The sequence below is a fragment of the Hevea brasiliensis genome, unplaced genomic scaffold (genome assembly GCF_030052815.1).
Source record: "Hevea brasiliensis isolate MT/VB/25A 57/8 unplaced genomic scaffold, ASM3005281v1 Scaf141, whole genome shotgun sequence".
NCBI classification, from domain to species: Eukaryota; Viridiplantae; Streptophyta; class Magnoliopsida; order Malpighiales; family Euphorbiaceae; genus Hevea; species Hevea brasiliensis.
Window position 1 is genome coordinate 56,564 of NW_026614632.1, and position 24,364 is coordinate 80,927.

The following is a 24,364-nucleotide window of genomic DNA, read 5'->3' on the forward strand; positions in this document are numbered from 1 at the left end:
AAGTTTTAGACTTGGATCCCAAGATAGATAGGACTCTAAGAACCATCAGGAGAGAAAGGAGACACCAAGAACAAGATCATTAAATTTTAGAAACTCTAGTCATGGCCAACAATAACAACCAACCAAGACCCTTGAGGGACTATGGAGCCCCATCTATCTAAGGATTCTAGCCCAACGTTAAAAGACCCATAGTGGAGGCCAATAATTTTGAACTCAAATAGGCATGGCTCCAGATGATTCAACAGACTCAGTTTAGAGGTTCACCTACAGAAGATCCACACTACCACCTCTAGTGCTTTCTTGCCTTATGTGACACATTCAAGATGAATGAAGTCTCTGATCAAGCTATAAGACTCAGAGCATTCCCATTCTCCCTTCGAGATAGAGTAAGGAAGTGGCTACTTTCTCAACCAGTTGGAACATTCACCACTTGGGAAGACCTCTCATAAGCTTTTCTAGCAATGCATTTCCCACCTGCGAAGACTGCAAAGTTGAGGGTTGAACTCAATACCTTTAGGCAAAAGGAAGGTGAATCACTCTATGACGCATTGAAGAGATATAAAGACTTACAGAGGGAATGTCCACACCATGGCATAGAAGACTAACTCCTAGTTTAGAATTTCTATAATGGGTTATTGCCCTCTACAAGGAGCATAGTAGATTCAGTTGCGGAAGAAGAGTTGATGGAGAAAATAGTAGCACAAGCCCTTGAACTTCTAGAAAGGGTCGGTTATCATAACTATGAGTGGTCAAATGAAAGGGGAGATACAAGAAGACCAGCAGGAATCTTAGAAGTGAACGCCCTAAGCATGATAAATGCTTAGTTTGACCAGCTCACCAAAAGGTTTGACAGAATGCAAGCCAATGCTATAGGGATGAGCAACTAGCACTGCGACAGCTGTGGAGGAGGGTGTATGACTTCAGAATGCAATAACTTCAATGAACCCTCTATAGAACAACTAAACTATGTGAATAACAGAGGAAACTTCAACCAGAGGCAGCTCAACAATCCATATTCAAATACGTAGAACCCTGAATGGAGAAACCACCCTAACTTCTCATGGTCCAACTCGCAGAATCAACCCATGAACAAGTAGCAAGGTACAGACCACCAGCACCCCTAGGTTTTCAGAACAGAGGACAAAACCTTCCACACCTGCCACCACCTCCTCAACCTCAATAGCCTGAATGAAAGTTGACTATGGAATCCATGATGGAAGGCTTTTTAGCAGCCCAACAATAGCATAATGAAATGATAAAGTAGTTAGCTTCCAGAATGGACCAACTAGCCACCCACAATAAGATGCTTGAAAACCAAATTGCTCAGCAGGCAAGTTCTTCAAGCAAGGCTACTGGTAAACTGCCAAGTCAATCAGAGATGAACTCCAAAGAGCACTATAAGGTAGTTACCTTGAGGAGTGGCAGGACATTAGAAAAACAATCATTAGAGAAAAAATCAACTGAGAAAACCTCTGATGAATATGATAACTAAGCAGAAGAGAAGGAGGAAGAAGCTAAAAAGGAACAGGAAGAGGAAACAAAGAAGAAAAAGAAGTTACCAGAGCCATATCAACCTCCTCTACCTTTTCCCCAGAAATTCTAGAAGGCTAAACTGGATAAACAGTTTGGAAAGTTTTTAGAAGTTTTACAGAAACTCTACATTAACATTCCCTTCACAGAAGTGCTTTCTCAAGTGCCATCCTACACTAAGTTCCTTAAAGAAATTCTTTCAAAGAAGAGAAGGTTGGAAGATTATAAGACTGTTGCTCTTATAGAGGAATGCAGTGCCATATTGCAAAATAAACTGGCACCAAAGCTCAAGGATCCAGGGAGCTTCTCCATACCTTATCTTATTGGCAACATGAATATAGACAAGGCACTCTGTGATCTAGGTGCAAGTGTGAGTCTGATACCTCTATCAACATGTCAGAAGCAGGATGTAGGAGAGCTACAACCCATAATAATTTCACTGTAATTGGCTGATCTGTCTGTCAAGTACCCGATTGGCGTCCTAGAAAATATCCCCATTAAGGTGAAAAAAATTCTTCATTCCTATTGATTTTGTTGTCCTGGAAATGAAAGAGGATGTCTAAATTCCTATCATCCTGAGAAGACCTTTCTTGGCAACCACTGGAGCTATCATAGATGTTAAGAATGGCCGGTTAACTCTCAAGGTAGGAGATGAAGAAGTGGAATTCAACCTGTTCGGAGCAATAAAGGATAAACTTGAACCTGATGAATGCTTAAGAGTTGACATAATTGATAAGCTAGTTGAAGAGGAATTTCACAAAACACATCCTGAAGATCCTCTTGAAGCATGCATGGTGCACAGCCACATAGCAGATAATGAAAACACAGAAATTGTAGCTTGTGCAAAATCTTTAGAAGCTAGCCCATCCCTGCCCTTAGCTCAAGCTCTCTAGGTGGAAGAGCTAAAGGAGGAGCAACCCAAAAGCAAGTCACAGGAAGACACCAAACAGGTAGAAATGAAACTTCTCCCCTCCACACTAAGGTACGCATTCTTGGACTCAAACTCTAAATATCCTATTATTATAAATGTTGGCCTATTAAATGAAGAAGAGGAAAATTTATTAAGGGTACTTAGGACCCATAGCAAGGCTATAAGGTATAAAATAGAAGACCTGAAAGGGATTAGTCCTTCAATTTGCATGCATAGAATACCTATGGAGGAAAACAACAAATCAAAGGAGACTTAACCTAAACATGAAAGAAGTAGTTAAGAAGGAAATTCTGAAACTATTATATGCAGGTATTATATACCCAATTTCTGATAGTAAATGGGTTAGTCCAGTGCATGTAGTGCCTAAGAAGGGTGGGACAACTGTCATTCAAAATGTAAATAATGAATTAATCCCTACTAGGGTAATCACTGGTTAGCGCATGTGCATAGATTATAGGAAATTAAATAGTGCCACCAGAAAAGACCATTTTCCTCTCCCTTTCATAGATCAAATATTAGAAAGGCTAGTAAAACATTCCTACTTTTGCTATCTATATGGGTATTCAGGATTTTTCCAAATTCCTATTCACCCAAAAGACCAGTAAAAGACCACATTCACATGCCCTTATGGAACCTTTACATATAGAAGAATGCCTTTTGGTCTTTGTAATGCCCCTGTTACTTTTCACAGATGCATGATGGCTATTTTTTCTGATTACATTGAAAATATTATGGAAGTTTTTATGGACGATTTTTCTGTCTATGGAACTACTTTTGATGAATGCCTCGCTAACTTATCCAAAGTGTTGCAAAGATGTGAAGAATCAAACCTGGTTCTAAATTGGGAAAAATGTCACTTCATGGTAAAGGAAGGTAAAAATTGAAGTTGACAAGGCAAAAATTGAAATTATTGAAAAAATGCCATCACCAACATTAGTCAAGGGAGTGCAAAGCTTTTTGGGACATGCAGGCTTCTACAGAAGATTTATTAAAGATTTTTCTAAAATAGCTAAGCCACTGACTAACTTGTTAAGTCAAGATGTTCCCTTTGATTTTGATGAAAATTGCCTTGTTTCTTTCAATAGAATAAAAAAAGCTTTAATTACAGCACCAATTATGCAACCACCTGATTGGGAGCTACCATTTGAGGTGATGTGTGATACAAGTGACTATGCAGTTGGAGCAGTACTAGGACAAAGGAAAGATAAGAAGCTCCATGCCATTTACTATGCCAGCAAAACACTTGACGATGCACAAATCAACTATGCTACCACGGAAAAGGAATTCCTAGCAGTGGTGTTCACAATTGATAAATTCAGATCCTACCTACTTGGATCAAAAGGCATTGTATACACAGATTATGCTGCCATCCGGTACCTCTTGAACAAGAAGGAAGTATAGCCAAGATTGATTCGATGGATCTTACTGCTACAAGAATTTGACCTTAAAATCAAGGACAAAAAGGGATCCAAGAACGTAGTAGCTGACCACCTCTCAACACTGAAACAAGAAGACATAGGGGACATTGAGGATTTACCAATCGATAACTCATTTCCTGATGAGCAATTATTAGCATTCTCCCAAGCTCCATGGTATGCTGACTTTGTTAATTATCTTGTATGTAGGGTATTGCCACCAAACATGTCTTACCAGTAAAGGAAGAAATTCCTGCATGATGTGCGATTCTACATGTGGGAAGAACCTCTGCTGTACAAGAGATGCAATGATGGGCTAATAAGAAGATGCGTACCAGAGGAGGGTGTAGAGAACATTCTGCAGCACTGCCATTTATCATCATATACAGGATATTTTGGCACCATAAAAACAACAGCTAAGATTTTACAAGCAGGGTTCTATTGGCCAAATCTATTTAAGGATGTGAGATCCTTTGTGCTGGTTTGTGATCAATACCAAAGAATAGGGAACATCTCAAGAAGGAATGAAATGCCACTGCACGGTGTACTTGAAATAGAACTATTTGATGTGTGAGGAATAGACTTCATGGGTCCATTCCCATCTTCCTTCGAAAACAAGTATATTCTGGTTGGTGTTGATTATGTGTCAAAATTGGTAAAAGTAATAGCCACACTAACAAATGATGCCAGAGTGGTCACAAAATTCCTTAAGAAGAACATCTTCCCAAGATTTGGTACACCAAGGGCAATAATCAGCGATGGGGGAAGTCACTTCTACAACTGACAATTTAAAACACTATTAAAGAAATATGGAGTGACTCACAAGGTGGCAACACCTTGCCATACGGTCAAGTAGAAATTTCAAACAGGGAGCTAAAGCAGATCCTTGAGAAAACAGTTGATCACTCAAGGAAGGACTGGTCTATAAAGTTAGATGATGCACTGTGAGCATACCACACTGCATAGAAAACTCCCATTAAAGCAACACCCTTTTGCCTAGTTTATAGAATTCCTGCCACCTCCCTGTCAAACTTGAATACAAAGCCTATTGGGTAATTCAGGCACTAAATTTTGACCTAAAAGCTGTTAATGAAAAAAGGCTTCTACAGATCAACGAGCTAGAAGAAATCAGGTAGGATGCCTATGAAAATGCTAAAATCTTCAAGGACAAGACCAAAAGATGGCTCGATAGACTCATAACAAGGAAAGAAATCAAGGAAGGAGACCTTGTCTTACTGTTCAATTGAAGATTAAAACTCTTCCTAGGGAAGTTGAGGTCAAGATGGTCCGGACCCTTTAAGGTAACTCAATTCTTCCCGCAGGGAGCGGTAGAAGTATGGAGCGAAACCTCAAGTACCTTCAAGGTTAATGGGTAGAGATTGAAGCCATACTTCTCGAGGGATAAAATTCAGGATGGATTCACCCAATCCTACAACACCCCTCTAACTCAACAATGAAGCTAAAGAACAGTCCAACTAATGACTATAAACAAGCGCTCTTTGGGAGGCAATCCAAACACCTTTGTAACTCTTCTTTTAATTTTCATTATTTTACTTTATGTTCTTTAATTTTTGAAGGTACCCCAAATCACAATTCTGCAAAAGCAAGGAACTGAAAGCAAGGGAGGAGTGGAAACATTAAGTCAAAATCACGCAAGAGAAGATTGCACAAAACCAGGGAAGTAACTCTGTAGCTAATCTTTGCATTCATTTCATTCATATAGATAGAGATACTTTAGCATGAATAAAATAAAAAATAAAAAAAAAAGGGAAAAGAAGGAGAACCAGAAATTTACACGGGCCATGTATATAGTTTTACATGCCCTGTGTAATAACCTGAAAACCTAGAACACACTTGCATAAGCTCTAGAAACTTACACGGGTTGACCCCATGTAATGTTACACGCCATGTGCTTCATATAGGGAGAGAAAAAATTTAGAGTTTAAGGGAGATCGAAAGTTACACGGGTCCCCAAATAAATTTATATGAGTTGTGTAACTTGTCTAGCAAAGCGACTTTCAGACAGAGAGTTACACGGGTCCTCGGACCGTGACCTGTGTAGTGATATATGACCCTTGTGATACCCAGGGGCATGAAAACGTGCAAAACGAAGGGACAAACACCCCTTTAAATTCTCTTAACACCCTTTAACCTCTCATCCATTCAAGAATCCTTCCTCTCCATAACTCTTTCTCTTCAAAAATCTCTCAAATACCTGCTCCATTCACAAACCCTAGCTTTTCTCTCTCCCCAAACACCAATGGCTCCTACTAAACACCTAGCAAGAAGAATGGGCTCTTCCTCAAGACAAGGAAGAGATTCCTCACCATCACCACCTCTGCCATCACCACAATGCCCAAGAATAAGGCAACCATAGCAAAGCCCACCTCAACCACAGTCGCAAGTTGTGCCCCAACCTCAACCACAACCCCCACAGCCAGCATAATCGGAATTCTCCATTGTCTGGCAATTCCGCAATTCCACCCAAAGAGATTTGTGCACATGGCTTCAAAACAGGAGAATTATCTCCATAAAGTACATGGACTTCGGGTTACTAGAATAACTCAGGCTACAAGAGGAGATCGATGGGCTACTTGCAAGCATTGGATGGACTCGATTCACCCAACTCTAATTTCTAGCCTACAGAGACACCACGTTTGAGTTCCTTGGGAACTTTAAGGCCACCTTATGGCCTACAGACAGAGAAGACAAGGGCAGGATCGAGTTTAGACTGCTTGGTGTCGATTGGGTAATGAACATTAATGAATTTAATGCAATATTCGGCTTCAATAGCATCGGCTTCCTAGAGATTCCGCAAAACATGATGATCTACAATAGTGTTGACTTCTAGCTCTCCATTGCCTTGAACACCGATGTCTACAACTCCAGCAAGTCCAAATCTTTAGGCATCACTAGCCTCTCTCTAAGATATATGCACAGGTTAGCCGCTCACACCATCACGAGCCATGGTGACAGCTTGGGCATTGTAAATGCTAATGAGCTTTTCTTCTTATGGTGCATGGTCATCGGCCAATGTTACAGCACCAGCTTCTTCCTGTGTAACCACCTGCGCCACATATCCCACCAGCCTACTCCATAATGGATTTGTCCCTGGACATCATAAGCTGTGCTCCATTGCCGGTATCAACAGGATCAATCAAACCATTTACATATCGATAGGGATATGTAAGAAGGTTGGAAACACATGCTTCCTCATCGATGAAGAAGGGAACATCATCTCTAGGTGGGAAGAAGCAAGGGAAGAGCCGGGTGAAACCTCACAGGACCAGGAGGAAGCACAGGAGCCACTCCACCATGAGTCCCCTGCTATATTACCTCCATACACACCACCACCCGTAAACCCCATCCTCGCATAGCTTCAGCGCATAGAGACCACCTTAAACAATAGGATGTAGGCACTCGAAGCTAGCCTCCAAGAAGCACACACCAAGCTCGATATGATAATTGAGAGGTTTGATGCAGAGGGACCATCATCACCATCAGAGACTTTCTAGAGTTAGGACTTTAAGATAGGTTCTTTCATGTAAAACTTATATGCCTTAGTCCTAAATTGTCTCTATAGGTCTCTAATCCTTGCTATTTTATCCCAACTTTAAACTCTTAATACATGATATGTTTTTTCATAAATTTTTATGCTATTTCTTAATTTTGCATATTGTGTTGCCATTGAGGACAATGTCATATTTGAGTTTGGGGGTACAGATGCATTTCATGCATTGCATTCACCTTACATTGCATTACATCACTTAACTATATCCATATTATACTTGTGTATCAAAAATCCAGAAAAATTTTTCAAATTTTGAATTTTTTGAAATGATTTTTTACTTAGAATTATAACAAAAAATATTAATAAGCTTGTAACACTCTCACTGTAGTAATTTCGTACATTCTACTGTTCCGGTGACTGGTGTTGGTTCGGACAGCTAGAACATCTGGAAAAAATATTTAGACTAGAGTGAGGATTCATAAATAACTTAAATATTAATAAGAAAAATTTAGGAAAAATTTTAGAAATAAAATATAACCAAGTTAAATGAGACGGTGCCCTAGCAATGGTTGTGAGTCTAGCAGGTTTGGGCAGCTATAAATAGAGTTGTATGGGTTCAATTGGTGCAAGGCCAATTGGACATGAAACTAGACACATAATGGCACAACTTTGGTGAAGAAATCCTGCCCAAAAAACGAAACCAAGTTGACCTAAAAATTACCCTAATCCAGGTGACCAACATGCTGTCCCTGGAAAATGACTAAATGAACAGTATTTGTTCAAATGGTCATAACTCAGTGTAGAAAAGTTCAATTGATCTGAAATTTTACCAAAAGAAATCTGAGACATATCCCTACAACTTTCTTGAAGAATACAAATCCAAATTCTGACCATAACCTAGTCAAATTGCTAACCAAACTTAGGTCACCAAATCTAGTAGAACCAAATTGCCCAGAAATTCTGGGTACAGGTCAATCTGGCCAATTATGGTAAAATGACCATAACTTGAGCTACAAAACTCCAAATGGAGTGATTCAAAAAAAGAAATGTAACTAGACACAATAAGGAATAACTTTCATGAAGACAATTTTATCACATTCCTACTGTACAAATGACCAATGGAACAGTAAACCTAGGGTATGAAATCTGAAAATTTTGAATAACATAAGATAAGCTTTGAAATGGTATTGGAAATCAATACCAACAAAAATAAAATGCAAAATGTGGTATCTTGGAGAACTTAGGTTCAATAAATTTATTATGTATTAAAAAGTCAATAATTTGAGTGAATAGTAATGTGAATAGTAATACAAAGACACAAAGTGTAAGAACTAAATTGGTAGAGGAAATTAAGGTATGAATTTTGGAATCCATGAAATGTTCATGGATTACTTGGAATAGAAATAGTAATTTACCTAAATGACTTAATGAACATTTAAGTTATGTGAATATATAATTAAGATTTGTATTCTCATTACTAGTAGGTCTAATAAAACATGAGTGATACCACTTAAATATGAAATGAAATTAACCTAGATGAATTGTTGAGACTTATACTCCCAACACCAATGGAGTTCATAATATATTAGCAATACAACTTGAAGTATGAAATGTACCTTACATGAATAGATTGTTGAATGAATAAATATGATAAAAGTGTCATTTGGGATTTAGGTTCCCATCAAGAGAGAAAGGAAAGATGTTTTGAATGTGAATTGTGATCAATGTGAATGATGTAAGGAATGTATGAATACTATGATGAATGTATAAATTATGAAATTTGTCATGAAATAATGAAGTCATAAAACACAATATATTAATATTTAATGATATTATATGCCCTTGTATAGCCTAGACATGTGTGTCAGATTGGATAGATTGGCATGCCAATAGGGTATTGTTTTAGTAGTACTGCAAAAGGCTTTATGCCTGTATTCATTGTTTTATGCCCGTATTCATGGCTTTATGCCCGCATTCATGGCTTAATGCCCGATTATGTGTTATCATGGCTTTTTAGCCATACTGACTGCATACGTGGTTGACGTTCTGCGTTCCATGGTATGACAGCCCGAGGCACCGCGGTGTCCAGTGCCAATGACTCGTTATCCAGTTTAGTCAGCCTGTCGTAGGTTACTTGGGCAGTCTAATTTATTAAAATAAGTTATGAATATTAGTAATTAAAAATGCTAGAAAGTAAATAAATGAGAAGAAGTTCTAAAATAAATTAGATTAGCTCCAAAAATTTGTTCCTTAGAATGATTTGAAGTAAATTAAACTAGTTCTAAAAATTTTAAATATTACGAAATGATTGTAAACAACTTAGAAAGTATTAAGGAAGTGATAAGAAGACTAGTAGAAGAATTATAACTTAAATAACATTACAAATGTGACTTTCATAAGAATATAAGTATAAGTATAAATTTTAGATTTATTTGTACATTATATAAATGATTATTGTAAACTTATGAAAGAAGTGATTCTAGAGAGCAACATAAATGACAAAAAAAAATGTACTGTATAGCAAATTTCATATGAACCCAGTAAAATTCTTGAGTATAGAAAATATGCTCCAATTATTATTTTTATTTGTATACATTATTTCTTGTTATATTATTGCACCACTAAGCAGTAATTCTTAGCACGATGGATTTGTTTCCTCGCGCAGGTACTGAAGTTAAAGCCCAGCGAATCCCAAATAGAGATTTTGGAGTTCTGATCTGCTGAGTATTGAAGGTTGTTACCCCTTCAGCAATGCATGTAGATAAGGCCCATATAGATTATATTATGTATTTTATACATTATAATTAGTTATTATTTGTAATGTAAACTATGAATTGTATGCTGAAATATAGATTATGAAACTGTAATTAATTTGTAGATCATGTAAATTATGAATTTATGTAATCAGTCTGTAAATCATGTAAATTAATGAAACTTGAGAATTTATATATATAAATTGTCCATGAATGGAAATGCATAGAAATGAATATGAAATTGAGATATATAAATGAGATGTGAATTATGAGATGGTTATGAAAATAATTGATGAGATTTTTATTATAAAATATTATTGAAAATTTCAAGCAGGTGAATAGTGAAATACGTCAACTGATAATAAAATAGGAGAAACTCCACTGGTTTCTCCGTAGAAAAATTAATTGATATTAAAATATAGCGAGATCAAATTATTAAAGGAATAAAGTAAGATATGATAGGGTGCTCCGGCACTGAATGTAGCACGTCTCGCTCGGCTACACTGTAGTCAGGTGAGGGATTTTACAAAGCTAATAATTAGACTCCATGAAATTGAGGAATGAATGTATTTGGATAGGCAAAAAGGCTTTAATATGTTGTCTGCGAAAAACTTAATCACCTTAGTGGAGCTAGACTAGTTAAACTCTTTCATAGCTATTAATTTGTCACATTGAACTGGCAAAATTAGGAGAAGTTTTTGAAACACAAAGAAACCTAAATATGCCTCACCAGTTCTAGAACTTGTCTCTTGGACCTATCAAGGTGAAATCCTAGCATATGCCTAACGAAGAGGTGATTAAGGCATTCTTTGATATAGCCCCATTAAGCCTTAGCCATCCTAAATTAAAAATATCTATATATATCCCTTGTACCCAACTAGAGCCCATATTTTTACCTATTTAATTATCTTGTTTACCCATAATTATTTACCTAGCCCCTAGCCTAAACACTAACCATTACCCCTTTTCAGGAAAGCCTAGTGCATAAAAGGATAGGTATTTCAAGTACAAAAAGAGAAAGATGGGTGTAAAACTCAAGAAAAAGTGCAAGTGTACAACTGAAATCAAATAAAATTTGCCTTTCCAATCCAGCAAAAGGAATGAGCTTGGGGGAGAGGACAAAAAGGGACATATAAAAAAAAAATCAAACTCAGCAAAAGCAATAAATACGCTTAGCACTATAAAGAACTTTTCTTCCCTACACAAAATCAGTAGAATAAACTTGGTATACTTAGAACTTTATGCATGAAAGCTATCCTTATATTTAGATTCCTTAAAACCCTTTATTGATAACCAAATCATTATCCCTTAACCCTATTATAGCCTTTCTAAAGACCTTTTGATCTTTTGAAAGTGTGTACTACATTAGTGCAGATAGGGAATTGAGATGTGCCTATGGAGTTGAAATTAAATAAAACTCACCAATATTCTTCAATAGAGGAAATGTGGGGGGAGTAAGTGTTTCTCAAGTCTATTTTGATGAAATAGGTTAATTGTGACTTACTAATAGCCTTGCATTAAGGAATAATTAGTTGAAACACCATGAAGGGTGTGAAGCTTTAAACAGGCAGCTATTTATGCCTTGAAAAAGGATAGTTGGTATGAAGGAATGAAGGAGTTCAATTGTATGCATATTGAATTTATGGTTATAATTCTGAGTTTTTCCCTAAAATGTGTTCTAAAAAGGTCTTAATTTGCTTGAGGACAAGCAAAAGTTTGAGTTTTGGGGTATTTGATATACCTGTATTATATAGATATTTTTAAGCACACTTGTATAGCATTCCATAGCATTTAGATAGGTAATTTCATGCATAATCATCAAATTCATTAACTTTTGTAAATTTCATTACTCTGCACTAAATTCTATATTTTCTGCATATTTTCAAGTGTTTTGAAGGAGTTCCAAAGCATAGGAGTAAAGAAGAAAGCTTAGAAAAACTCAAGAAGAAGAGCATTATTGCTGATACACCTTACACGAGTCGTGTAAACATACCACAAACCCGTGTAACTTGCTGTGAGGAGAAAACCAAAGAAATAAAAAAAGAAACACAGTACACGGGCCATGTAACATGAACTGTGTAACCTGTAGAGACCCGTGTAACATTCTGCTTGGCAAAGCTTGAAGAATTCCTAAAAGAACAACAGAACACGGGCCGTGTAATTGGACCCGTGTAACTAGCCGAGACCTATGTAATCTTCTGTCCAAATATGAGATGCAGCTTTTAAGTCCCAGTAAGTTACACGGCTTTGGGCCATGTAGTGGCACACGGGCTGTGTATTAGCCGACATCCAGTTTCCTGATTTGATTTCAGCTCCAGTTTTAACACTCAGAACAGACTTCTGATGTCTTCAGGACTCTAAAAACCTAACCCTAAGACACTAAATATAAATAGAAGTAATAGAAAACAGAAAAAGGATTACAAATCTAATCCACCATCTTCATAAACATTTGCATATACATACATCTTCATCATTCTCTTGAAGCCGTCTTGAAGAATAGTGCATTAGCATCAAGGAGGAGTCCTCAGTCGAAGTTCCACAAGTTCAAAGCTGCAGAGAATTCTCTTTGGTTCTTTTGTTCTAATTCTTTAGGCTACTTTTTATGTTCTTTTATTTCACTTTTATTATGTTTGCTAAACTCACTATGAGTGAGTAGTTTCTTTATTATAGAATTAGGAGAGTAACGCTTGTAATCATTATTATGGACAAATATTGAGTTTTATCTATTGGATTTGAGTTTTGTTCTTTAATTTAATGTTCTGTGTTCTTAATGGATGCTATGTGCCAGTACCCACTTAGACATGATATAAGATACTAATTGAAGAACTGAAAGGTGAAGGTTAGTATTGGAAAATCAGAGTATTGAACTTAGGAAATCTGACCTAGAGATAGGCTGAAATCCTTCATTGAATTCCATAATTAACCATAGATGTTAAAGGGTTTTTATTAGAACTAATCACCAACAAAAGTAGGGTTTAGCTCTAATTGAAACACACCTTAGGTGCCTTGAGAGAGAACCAAGGATACCTTAGGATTAATTTCTATCAAAGCAATGATCCTCAATCCAATGAATAGACAAGATTGAATCCATAATAAGATTAAAGTGTGAAATCTTAATGCTGGAATTGTTTTAATAGATTGTTTCATCTTAAGTTCATTGTTCTCTTAATTTTTTAACACTCAAGATAAATTAGATTCACTCTCCTATTATATTCAGTAGCCTAGACAGCATAATTGTTGTGTAACTTGGTACTTGCTAATTAAATTCCTCATGGGACGATACTCTACTCACTATTTTATTACTTGTTAGCGATCCATGCACTTGCAGGGTTGTAAAACCAGCAAACAGAAGGTCTAAAAGGGCTCCAAAATAATTCCATCATTAGACAAACCAGGAAAGAATGTTTGAAATACCAATGTTAATTTTAAAATAGATTAACCAAGAATGGTTGTTTTTATGGTTTTGGACAAGGAAGGTATTAAACCAAGTTTGCTGGTAATCTCAATAGTTAAAGGATGTGTAGTGTTTTAATTTAGTTTTGAACCTAGCAGGAAAGGTTCTAGGTTTGGAAAGGTTTTGCCCCCATTCTACAGGGTGAAGGATTTTTTGGATCTGGCAGGTTAAGTAAGCTGGATCAGCATGGTTTTTGTCTAGGAAGAAATGTTTGAGTTTGACTGACTTGTTTACTTCAAGGATTGCCATATAGTAAGGTTGGGGTTATAATAAATCTCATGGTTTGAAAAGCCAACCTTGAGGAAAAATTTTTGAAATTGCTACAGATTGATTTTTATCATAGAATTCATCCTCCATAGTTGAAATATTTTAGAAATGTGGTTGTAGAAAATACTCAGAATCCTTTTTTAAAGTTTTTGTTTAAGACAAAACAATTTGAGAATTGTTTGGCAAACTTTTTTGAGAAAGGATTTTTTTAGAAGAACTTTCTCCTTTCTCCAGGGTTTTGGAATCAAGTTTAGAAATCATATCTTGTTGGTTTTGTAGAGTCTGAACCTGGCAAATGTTTTGTAATACTAGAATTAGCTCTGGAGCCTTGGATAGTGATTCTATCCATTTTTGGATTTGTAGCTATTTTTTGGGTTATTGGTTCATGAGGGTTTTTTCTTCTTCTGATACCATATCAATCCATGATTTGATAGGTAGGCTGGAAGAAGTTGGTTTTAGAGGGTTTGACTTTTCTAGGTTTTGGATTGCTTTTCCTTTGTTTTTTCGAACCATCAGGCTCTATTTTGGAGAAACTCTTTGGTTTGAAGTCTGGAATGGAATTTGTATATCCTTTAACAAATTCAATATCAAAATAAAAAATACTAAGGATTGCTTGCCATCTTGCAAAAATTTATTTTGAAGCAATACTTTGAATGTCTTTTTGTAGAACTTCTTTTGCTAATTTATAATCAATATGAAGTAAAAACTTTTGATTGAGTAAATCACTTTAAAATTTTGTAATGCACATGATAATCGAAAGAATTTCTTTTTTAATGGTAGAATAATTCTTTTAACAATCATTCTAGTGTGCAGAATGAAATTGGACAATGCATTCCCTCCCATTTTGAATTTGTTTCAACACTCTGCCATATCCTAACTCGGAGGCATCTATTTCAACTACCTTACGAGCTAAAGGATCTACTAGGTGTAAGCAGGGAATGTTTTAAACTTGATTTTTGATTTGGCAAACAACTTGGGTGTGCTGCTCTGTCTAAGGAGTAGGATTTTTCTTAAACCTATCATGTAAGGATTTTACTAGACGATTGATATTTGGACAACAATTTATGACATAATCGAGACTTCCTAGGAATCTCTGCAATCGGGTTTTATCTAAAATTTTATCAAAAAATTTATTTGCAAATTCTAAAGATCTCTCAATAAGTGTTATAATTCCTTGAGTAATGTAATCACCTAGGAACCTAACTCGAGTTTGAAAAAGAGAAATCTTTGATTTTGAAACAACTAATCCATTTCTTTTGGCAACATGAAAAAATGTCTTGAGGTGTTTGAAGTGTTGCTCAATGAAATTAGAAAAAATGAGAATATCATCTACGTAGACAATGCAGAATTTTGAATATGGATTGAAAATTTCATTCATGATCCTCTGAAATTTTGATGGAGTATTTTTCAAACCAAATGGCATGACCGTCCATTCATATTGTCCAAAGGTACTGTAAATGCAGTTTTGTATCTATTTTTTGGATGAATTTATATTTGCCAAAATCCTGATTTCATGTCAAATTTTAAAAATACAAATGCAGAATGTAGTTTTGTAAAAGATCTTTCTTATTTGGAATAGGGTACCTAATCCCTTTAAGAGCTTTGTTTAAAGGTTTGTAGTTTATCACCAGTCTTTGAGTTCCTCTTTCTATTTCTGAATTTTTATTTATGTAGAAAGCTGCACAACTCCAGTGTAATCTAGATTTTTTAATTAATCCTTTTGATTCTAAATCTTGAATTTCCATTTTACAATGTTGTTCAAGATCAGAATTCATTTAGATTGGTCTAGCTTTTGTAGGGATTTTTTTTTTATCAAAATCATTTTCATATGGCAAATCAACCATATGTTGTTTTCTGTTTCAAAAAGCATTTGACAAATCAGAACAAATTTCTTTTTCAATTTGTGTTTCGAAATCCAAAATTTTTTGTTTTATTAACTCGTTTTGCAATTGATGTTCAATTTTTTGAAGAGAAACATCCTGTTTTAAAAACTATAAATGTTTTTGTTTTCCTTCTATTAAAATGTTAATATCATTCTTATAAATGGAGCAACCTTTAATAAGATTGAGATTTCTGGTCTTTGGTTTTTCTATGAAGAAGAAAACAAGATTTTTCCCTTTTGTCTTGAAAGAAATACCATCATAGTTAACATTGTAGAGAGTGATCAAATTAATGAAGGGAGTCGCTAAAATTACACTATGATGAATGTCCTTTACCAAAATAAAAGGGGTTTTGATTAAAAAATCATTATATGCTATAGAAACTTTAGTATTATAGCTAACATTCAAAAGAGGTTTTGAATTGTTTGTAGCTAAAAGTTTTTCATTTGTTTTTTCATGAAATCGTTTTGGAATAATTTCTTCTTTGAAACAATTTAAATCTACTCCTGTATCAAAAATGACAATTGTATTGATTTTGAAATCTCTAGAGAAAATAATGGTAATCTGTACTAAATATTTTATAGAAGTAATCTGTTTCAAGGTGAAGAGAAAATCTTCTGGGACATTTTCTAGATTTTTTACATTTTGAGTTTCAGTTTCCTCTTCATTTTTAGATTCTTCTTCGGTTTGTTTTAAAAGTAAAATTTGAAGAATTTTTGAATCTTTCAATTGTTTTTCTTTCAAGGTTTTGAGTTCAATTTTTATTTTTTTTATTTCTTCTTGGAGATTTTGGATGGTTACTGGTTATTTTGAAATTTTCTTTCTTCCAAGGATGGAGGTGAGGTCATGTGTGTTTGTATTAGTGGAAGGAAAAAGTGAAAATATTTGTGTTGGTTTTTCTTCAAAAGATTTGAAGAGTTTATCCAAAAATTCCTTTTGAATTTGGGGATTTTCAACATTTTTTAAGACTTCTAAGATAAACTCTTGGTCTTTTGAAATCATGTTGACTTATTTTATATCTGGTTTAGATTCTGAATTGGAACTAGAATTGGAAGAGGAAGTTGCTAACTCATCTATTTGTAAGGATTTATTGTCTTCAGAGAGTTCTGAAGAACTGGTTTCATTCTCAGTTATTTCAACTAAAAGAGATGTTATTTTACTAATACTTCTTCTTATAGTTGAAGTTCTTTGAGTTTTTTATTTATTTTGTAATATTTAGAGATATGACCTTTTTTATTACATTTGTAACAAGTGACATTTTGTAAGTTTGTTTTGAAACTAGGATTGGTTTTGGGGGTCCTAGAATTCCTTTTTGGATATTTTTTATTAGACTTCTTGTAATAAGAGTCTTGTTGGGGTTTTGAAAATTTTTTGGATGATTTTTTGTAAGGTTTTCTGTTGTAAGCTCCTCCATAGTCTGGAGTTGAGTTTTTTGTACCTTTGTCAAACTGTTTGCAGAAAAAAAACCTAGTTCTTGGTGGGTTTTTCTCATTTCCCACTTAAAATGTTTTTATAGTTTTAGATCCTGATAAATCTTTAAACATTCTTTTTGGGTGAGACTAAGTAGTTCACCATAGGTTAATAGATTATAAGGAATTGGGCTTCCAAAGGCTTCTTTGATTTTATTTCTAACTTTTTCTCCTAAGAGTGTTGGAAGACCTGCTAGAAATTTCTCTTTCCAAAAAGGCTAACTTGAATCTTCCCTAAGCATTACTCTAGTTAAAAAAGTATTTTTTGTAAAATTGAAAGTCATTGAATTTTTTACATCTAAAATTTGAAAGAAGTTCAGCATTTTTGTCTTTAAGATGGGAATGGTCACCTACAAAATGTAAGGAGATTGTTACAATTAAAGTGGCTACTGCATCCTAAATTATCTGTCCTAATTCATCAAGTATAGGTGTTCCATCTTCCTCAGTTTTGATTGAACCTAAGATTTACATTTGTTGTTGGGGAGTAAGATGATAATCCCATCATTCTTTGAGTTGTCCTGAGAATCCTGCTATTAAGAGCTCAGCAATGGCTTTATCTGACATTCCTATTTGGGTTTTGTAAGCATTTGCTATCATGGTCATTTATTGGAGCAAACCAAGGATATTGTATTCAAACATACCATCTATGTTCTATTCATAGATAGTGGAGGCATTGAATTTTGATTGAGTCAAGGTGTTTGGTGTGTTTTCTATGCCTATGTCTAGAGATGTTATTGGACAAGGTTCTGTTCTTTGCCAATAAAGTATATTGGTTTCATGGTTTTCTTTGGGGTTTTGTTGGTCTGAGTCCTGTTCTAGGATGTTGACACTTCTTTGGGATATTTAGGGAGTGTCTAGTGCCACAAGGGTAGAAGTGGATGCTTCTTAATGGCTAAGTTGATTCCTAATAGCTTGCATGAACTCAATCTTACTATTTTGTATGTTTTGTTGACTAGTTTTGGAGACTTGAAAGGGTTTGGAAACATGATTTTTTTAGTTGTGTTACTGAATTTTGGAGTTTATACGGAGGAAATTACTTTTTTCTGAGCTTTTTCTATCTTAGAAAGTTGATTTTCTATGGTGCTGAGATAGTCATTTGTAAAGTTATTTTGTTGAGTAATATTTTTAATATTTACATAATTACTTTCATCTACCTTTTTGCAAGGAGTTACTTTTACAATTTAGTCAAAATGGGTTACTTTGATTTGTCTAAGAGGAGGATGATCTGATTCTATCTTTCTACCATCAGAAATTTCCTATTTTAGTTTTTTATTCCTAACTGTAACAGGGTTTAAGGTTTTTGAAAAAGGATATGAAATACAATTCTTAGAAGCATATATTTCAAACCAATCAAAGAATAAAATATGAACTTGAAGGGTTTCTACAAATTCATAAAATTGTTTTTGAATGTCAAGTCTTTTTTTTGTAAAAATTGTTTGAAAAACCACAATCCCTTCTATTCATTTTCTATTGAATAGAAATCAGTTGCAAATAATTTTCTGTCTACAACAAATTCCTTTTGCAAAACAATTAATTCATTTGTCACGTTTTCAATGACTGCAGAAAATTCAAAGAGGTTGGTGGTGAAACCTATTGTTCTACAAATTCATAAAATTATTTTTGAATGTCAAGTCTTTTTTTTTGTAAAAATTGTTTGAAAAACCACAATCCCTTCTATTCATTTTCTATTGAATAGAAATCAGTTGCAAATAATTTTCTGTCTACAACAAATTCCTTTTGCAAAACAATTAATTCATTTGTCACGTTTTCAATGACTGCAGAAAATTCAAAGAGGTTGGTGGTGAAACCTATTGTTCTACAATTTCCACTGGGTGATTTGTATAAACTGGATAGGAATGTTTGTAATATAATTTACATTTTATAAAAAAGTGCTAGGTATATCTGATGTAAAGAACCTAGGATGGATTTTTTAAGGTAATTGTTCACCTGAGGGAAAATTTAGACTTGGTCTGACCTTTCTTCAGATGGTTTTGTAAAAGGTATCTTTATGATAGAGGGTATTTGAGAAATTCTTCCTAAATCTATGGTACTAGATGTTGAAGAATCACCTGTGTACCTAGAGCTAGTAGATCTCCTGTCAAAACTAAGTTTAACTCTACCATCTGTATACTGGGTAATTTCCCTTATGCTCGCATTGGGTTTTGAAGATTCTGGAGGTTTAGGTTTACTGCACCTTCTAAGATCCACTCATCTGGCAAGGTTATATCTTTCCATAGGATGGGCTTAGGAATAATAGTGTTGGATTTTGTAAGATTTGTTTGTAAAAGCAAAGTTTCTCCTTTTTTACTTTGAAATGATATTTTGTAGCAAAAGCAAAAACCATAGTTTTGTAATGAACCTTGTAGATCAAAGAGAGAGGGATTGATCCTTTAATCAATTTGTAATTGTGGGTTTTGATTTGTAAAACAAGAGATTTTAAATTGTTTTTATCACTTATAGAAACAGTAAAATTTGGATAGCAGTCAAAAGAAATAGGTTCACTACTCAAACTAGACTCGATTGAATTAAGCAATAAATCCTGAAAATTTGTAAACTTAGAGTCTCTAAGAACTGCTAGAATGGAGGTATTTAGTCCTTCTTTTGTAAAAGGCTTTATTCCTACTTGGACTAAACCTATGTGGATGTACTTATATTGTTTTTCTATGTGTTTTTGTAATGAGTTTTGGGAAAGAAGATAAATAGTTTCAAAGGGTTTTAAAAGTTGGATATCTTTTTCCTTAGTTTTAATGGCATTTGTTTTGAAAAAATTGTATTTGGAGGTTTTGTAAATTTGATCTTTTTGGATTTTTAGAATTTCTCAGTCATCAATTGATTTTTCAAAATAGTGATTTCTTCACTATTGATTATCCTTCTCATTTCTGAAGAAGAGGTAGAAGAGTTTGAAAGAGAAGTAGTTATATATATTAAGCTAACTTTATATATAGCCACAATAAATGTTAACTTTCTTTAGCAACATAACATTAATATTAAGGAGGCAAACACAGAATTAATAACTAGCACAAACATATCAAAACAAAACATAACAAAGACAATAAAAATTCAAAAACACAATGACTAACACATAATTGTGGAAAATAAAAACACTAAAACACCATTTATTTGTTAACTTTGTTCCTTTTTTTCAAATCTCTTGAGATGGAGATCTAGCAAATTCATCATCATCAGGAATTTCGATCACAACATTTTCTTTAGCATGCTCAATATCGTCTAAATCAAGATATCAAATGACTTTTGATGAAGAAATCCATCAAGCATGAACTCTCTCGTGAAGTCTTTTCCCAAATCTCATATCAATATTTTCACAAGGTCCATCATTTCTTTTTCAATATTGACAGCTTCTCCCTTGTGTTGTTATACAATATTTCAATGGTTTGTGGTGAAGCTGGCAGAAAATGGCTCATTGGTGACTTATTCTTTGGAATTCGATCCATTACTTATCTATGAAAAGGCAAAGAAATCAATATTGTGGATTACTAGTGTTGTGAAGTACATATTTATTGTCACGCCGTACCCCTCTCTAAGACGTAACATGCCTCCCGTAATATGTTTAACAGATGCCGAGATTGATTCATCGAAACCCGATGAATACATTACGAGGGATATGGTACAATTTAAAACCATTTTTTTAAAATCATTTTAATCAATACATAACATAGTAGATAAGCATTTTACTGCTGAACTTCAGGCTACAAAAAGTCGATCAGAACAATTTCAAATCAGAAAACTGTTGTCACTCATTTTAATCTACATTCAGAGTACTACGCAGTCTTATAATATATATATATATATATATATATATATATATATATATATATATATATAAAACAACACCTGTGATATCATCATAGTAAGTCCATACCTCAACAGTCACACTAGCATCAGAATCGCATACTAGTTTTTATTGTTCAAGTTCCATATAAACATGCCAAAAGTTTATTTATGTATATATATAGGCAATAAAATAAGATAATATTCTGCTCAGATGGTAAGACAGAACACTCTATTGCATATATTTAACATCATATGTAAATAAAATCAAGGAACCAAACCATGTACACCAAGCTATTGTATGATTCTTGATTTTCTTCTAACGGGTGCTGCTCCTAATCTCCTGAATTCTTCTCCTTTCCCTTATCTGTGTTAGTTAGAAAAACAACAAACGCTGAGTATAAATGTATGTAGTGGTGTACAACAAATATTAAACAAATAAATCAAGTAAAAACATTATTTAGCATGCCAGAAAAAATTAATACTCATTTATATTTACATATGAATATGATGATAAAGATAACATATATTAAATGGTTTCATTCAAATCATTTATTCAACAAAGAATCTTTTTCTAAAACACATTTGCACATTTCCAAATCCAATATTAATCTTATCAGCTTGATATAAGACCAATCTGACGGGCCATCTTAAAATCTCATCTCACCTCATACCTGAGGGAGTCTATATTATATTAATGTATACACACTATCCATATCATAGACACATCCATATTGATATTCCGAAGGGCCATCTTCAAATCTCATCTCACCTCATACATGAGGGAGTCTATATCATGTCAATGTGTGCACACTATCCATATTATATCCATCTAAACACCAGCATCAACTCAACAAATGAGGGATGGATAATAACTATGTCAAGCATTAGCCGTGAGATATTAAAACAATATCATAAATTCATTTCTGTTATGTAAAAGTATGATAATCACAATATGGATTTATTTCCTACAATTATAGTATCATATTCACTTCTATATCTAAGTCCATTACATGGCAGTCCCCGAACTACAAATCAAAATTTGCCATGTTACACCATTTCACAAAAGCACAACATAAATCATATTTTCAAATAAAAATTCATTATAACAATAATATAACTCAATCAGTTGTAGTAATAAAAATTATATCTAGCAGAATATAAATATATAATAGTAAAACCATTTTCTTTTCCAATATAAATACGTATAAACATAATAGTTTAATACTAGTTATGCACAGACCTTTTTTCTTCCAAAATAAGTTGATTTAACTCCTATGCAAGACCTTTCATCTTTTCACCTTATGAACTGCTATCATACAGAGAAATACATACATTTATGAATAGATTTCTCAACTATTCTTTTTATTTAGTTTGTATTAGTAATTAAACATTTCCACCCAAACTAGTTTCGCCGTTTTCTTAAAAATTTGCCTACCCGCAGCCATGGTTAATCTTCTAACCACTTAATCATTTGCTTTACTTCATTTTAGGTTCATTTAAGCATTTTATCAAACACTTGGTGTAACATCCTCACTTTAGCTCGTCCGTATGTTCTACTGTTCCGGTGACCAATGTTGGTCTGGGCAGCTAGAATATTTGGAATCATAATTAGACTAGAGTGAGGAGTTATAAATAAACCAAATAATGATAAGAAAAATTTAGGAAAATTTTTAAAAATGAAATGCACTAAGGTTAAATGAGCCGTAACCCCAGTGATGAGTAACTCGAAGGGGAAGTGACGGTGAAGGCCGTTAGCAACCCTCAACCCGGGGAAAACTTCATGAAATAATTTTTGGCACCTCAGGGAAGGATTATTGAGTTTCCAATGATAATAAAATGTTAAGAAAACACAAGAAAAATTTAATTAATTGGTACACACAATTTTAGCTCGTTAAGCCTAATGGAGGGCATTTTGGTCATTTCGTCTTCAGAGATGATTTTTGACCAACTTGTCCATTTAAGTAAGTGAATTATATGACATAAAATATGAACAAATAGTGATGAAAATTTTTTTAAAAATAAATAGAAAGGGAAAGAAAAGAAAATGAAAGTGAATTGGATTTATTACATAATGCTTATGCAAGCATGAGGTAATTAAAATTCTTTGGCCAATCAAAATAAAGAAACACCATTATAATACATTAAAAATGAAGAAAACAAGTCAAAATCTAGAAAAAAAAAAAACCAGCAGCCATTCTTCTTCTTCACTAAACCGCACCATGCTCCTCCCTCTCACCTCCATTTTTATGTTTACCAAGCTTGATTTTCTTAGTCTTCTTTCAACAAAACCCTAAGTTGTCAACACAAAACCTTACTCTTTCATCTTAGTAAAGCTTTTGGGAGCAAAAAGAAGTAAAAAGAAAGAGTTCTTACAAGCTTGGAAGTGACTCCATTAGAGGTTAGTGACCAAACTTACTCTTTTTCTTTCAATTCATGTTGAAGGAGTGGAATTAAATGCAAATTTACAAGAAAATGGAATAAACATCATGTGTATGCCCTTCTTAAAATTTTGGCAGCCTTGGATTTGGTAGGGTTTTGAAGATTTCTTGAAACTAAAATGGTAGTATGGCTGCCCTTAGCATTAGTCTCTTGAGTAGGATAATGAAATATAAACAAATGTTGAATTTGAAATGGAGAAGTTAGGGTTTGGACACAAACTTGAGACTTTGTTCATGTAATGGTGGAAGTAAGTTTTAATGGTCAATTAGTGACCATTTGATTATGTGTGATTAAGAAATGAAGTGGTTTGTGTCATGAGAATTGAAGCTAGGTATGCTGCCCTTAGTGACCTGCAGGACTGGGTGTGAGTCCAGCAGGTTTGGGTAGCTATAATTGGAGTTGTGTAGATTTAGTTGGTTCAAAGCCAATTGGACATGAAACTAGACACATAATGGCACAACTTTGGTGAAGAAACCCTACCAAGAAAATCAAACCAAGTTGACCTAAAAATTACCCTAATCCGAGTGACTTGCATTCTACCTGGGCAAAATGACCAAATAAACAATGTTTATTCATTTCGTCATAACTCAGTGTAGAAAGGTCCAATTAACCTAAAATTTTACCAGCAGATAGCTGAGACATAGACCTACAACTTTCATGAAGAAACCAAACCCAAATTTTGATCATAACATGTTCAAAAATTGACCTGCAGTCAGTGTACAAAACACTATAGATTTGGTTCTATCCAGAAAATCTGGAAAATTTGCAATCCAGCCAGTTATGGTATTTAGGCCATAACTTGAGCTACAAAACTCCAAATAGAGTGATTTAAAAAAAGAAATGTAACTATACACAATAACGAACAACTTTCATGAAGACAATTTTGCCAAATTCCTACTGTACAAATGACCAATGGAACAGTA

The 24,364-nt window shown here is 34.2% G+C and overlaps 1 non-coding gene across 1 annotated transcript; it reads right to left on the reverse strand.

Annotated features, from left to right (window-relative positions):
• Positions 1-488: 488 nt before the first annotated feature.
• Positions 489-595, reverse strand: LOC131176500 (small nucleolar RNA R71). Its single transcript, XR_009146538.1, has one exon. It is a non-coding gene; the product is annotated as a small nucleolar RNA R71 (small nucleolar RNA).
• Between the last annotated feature and the right edge of the window lie 23,769 nt (positions 596-24,364).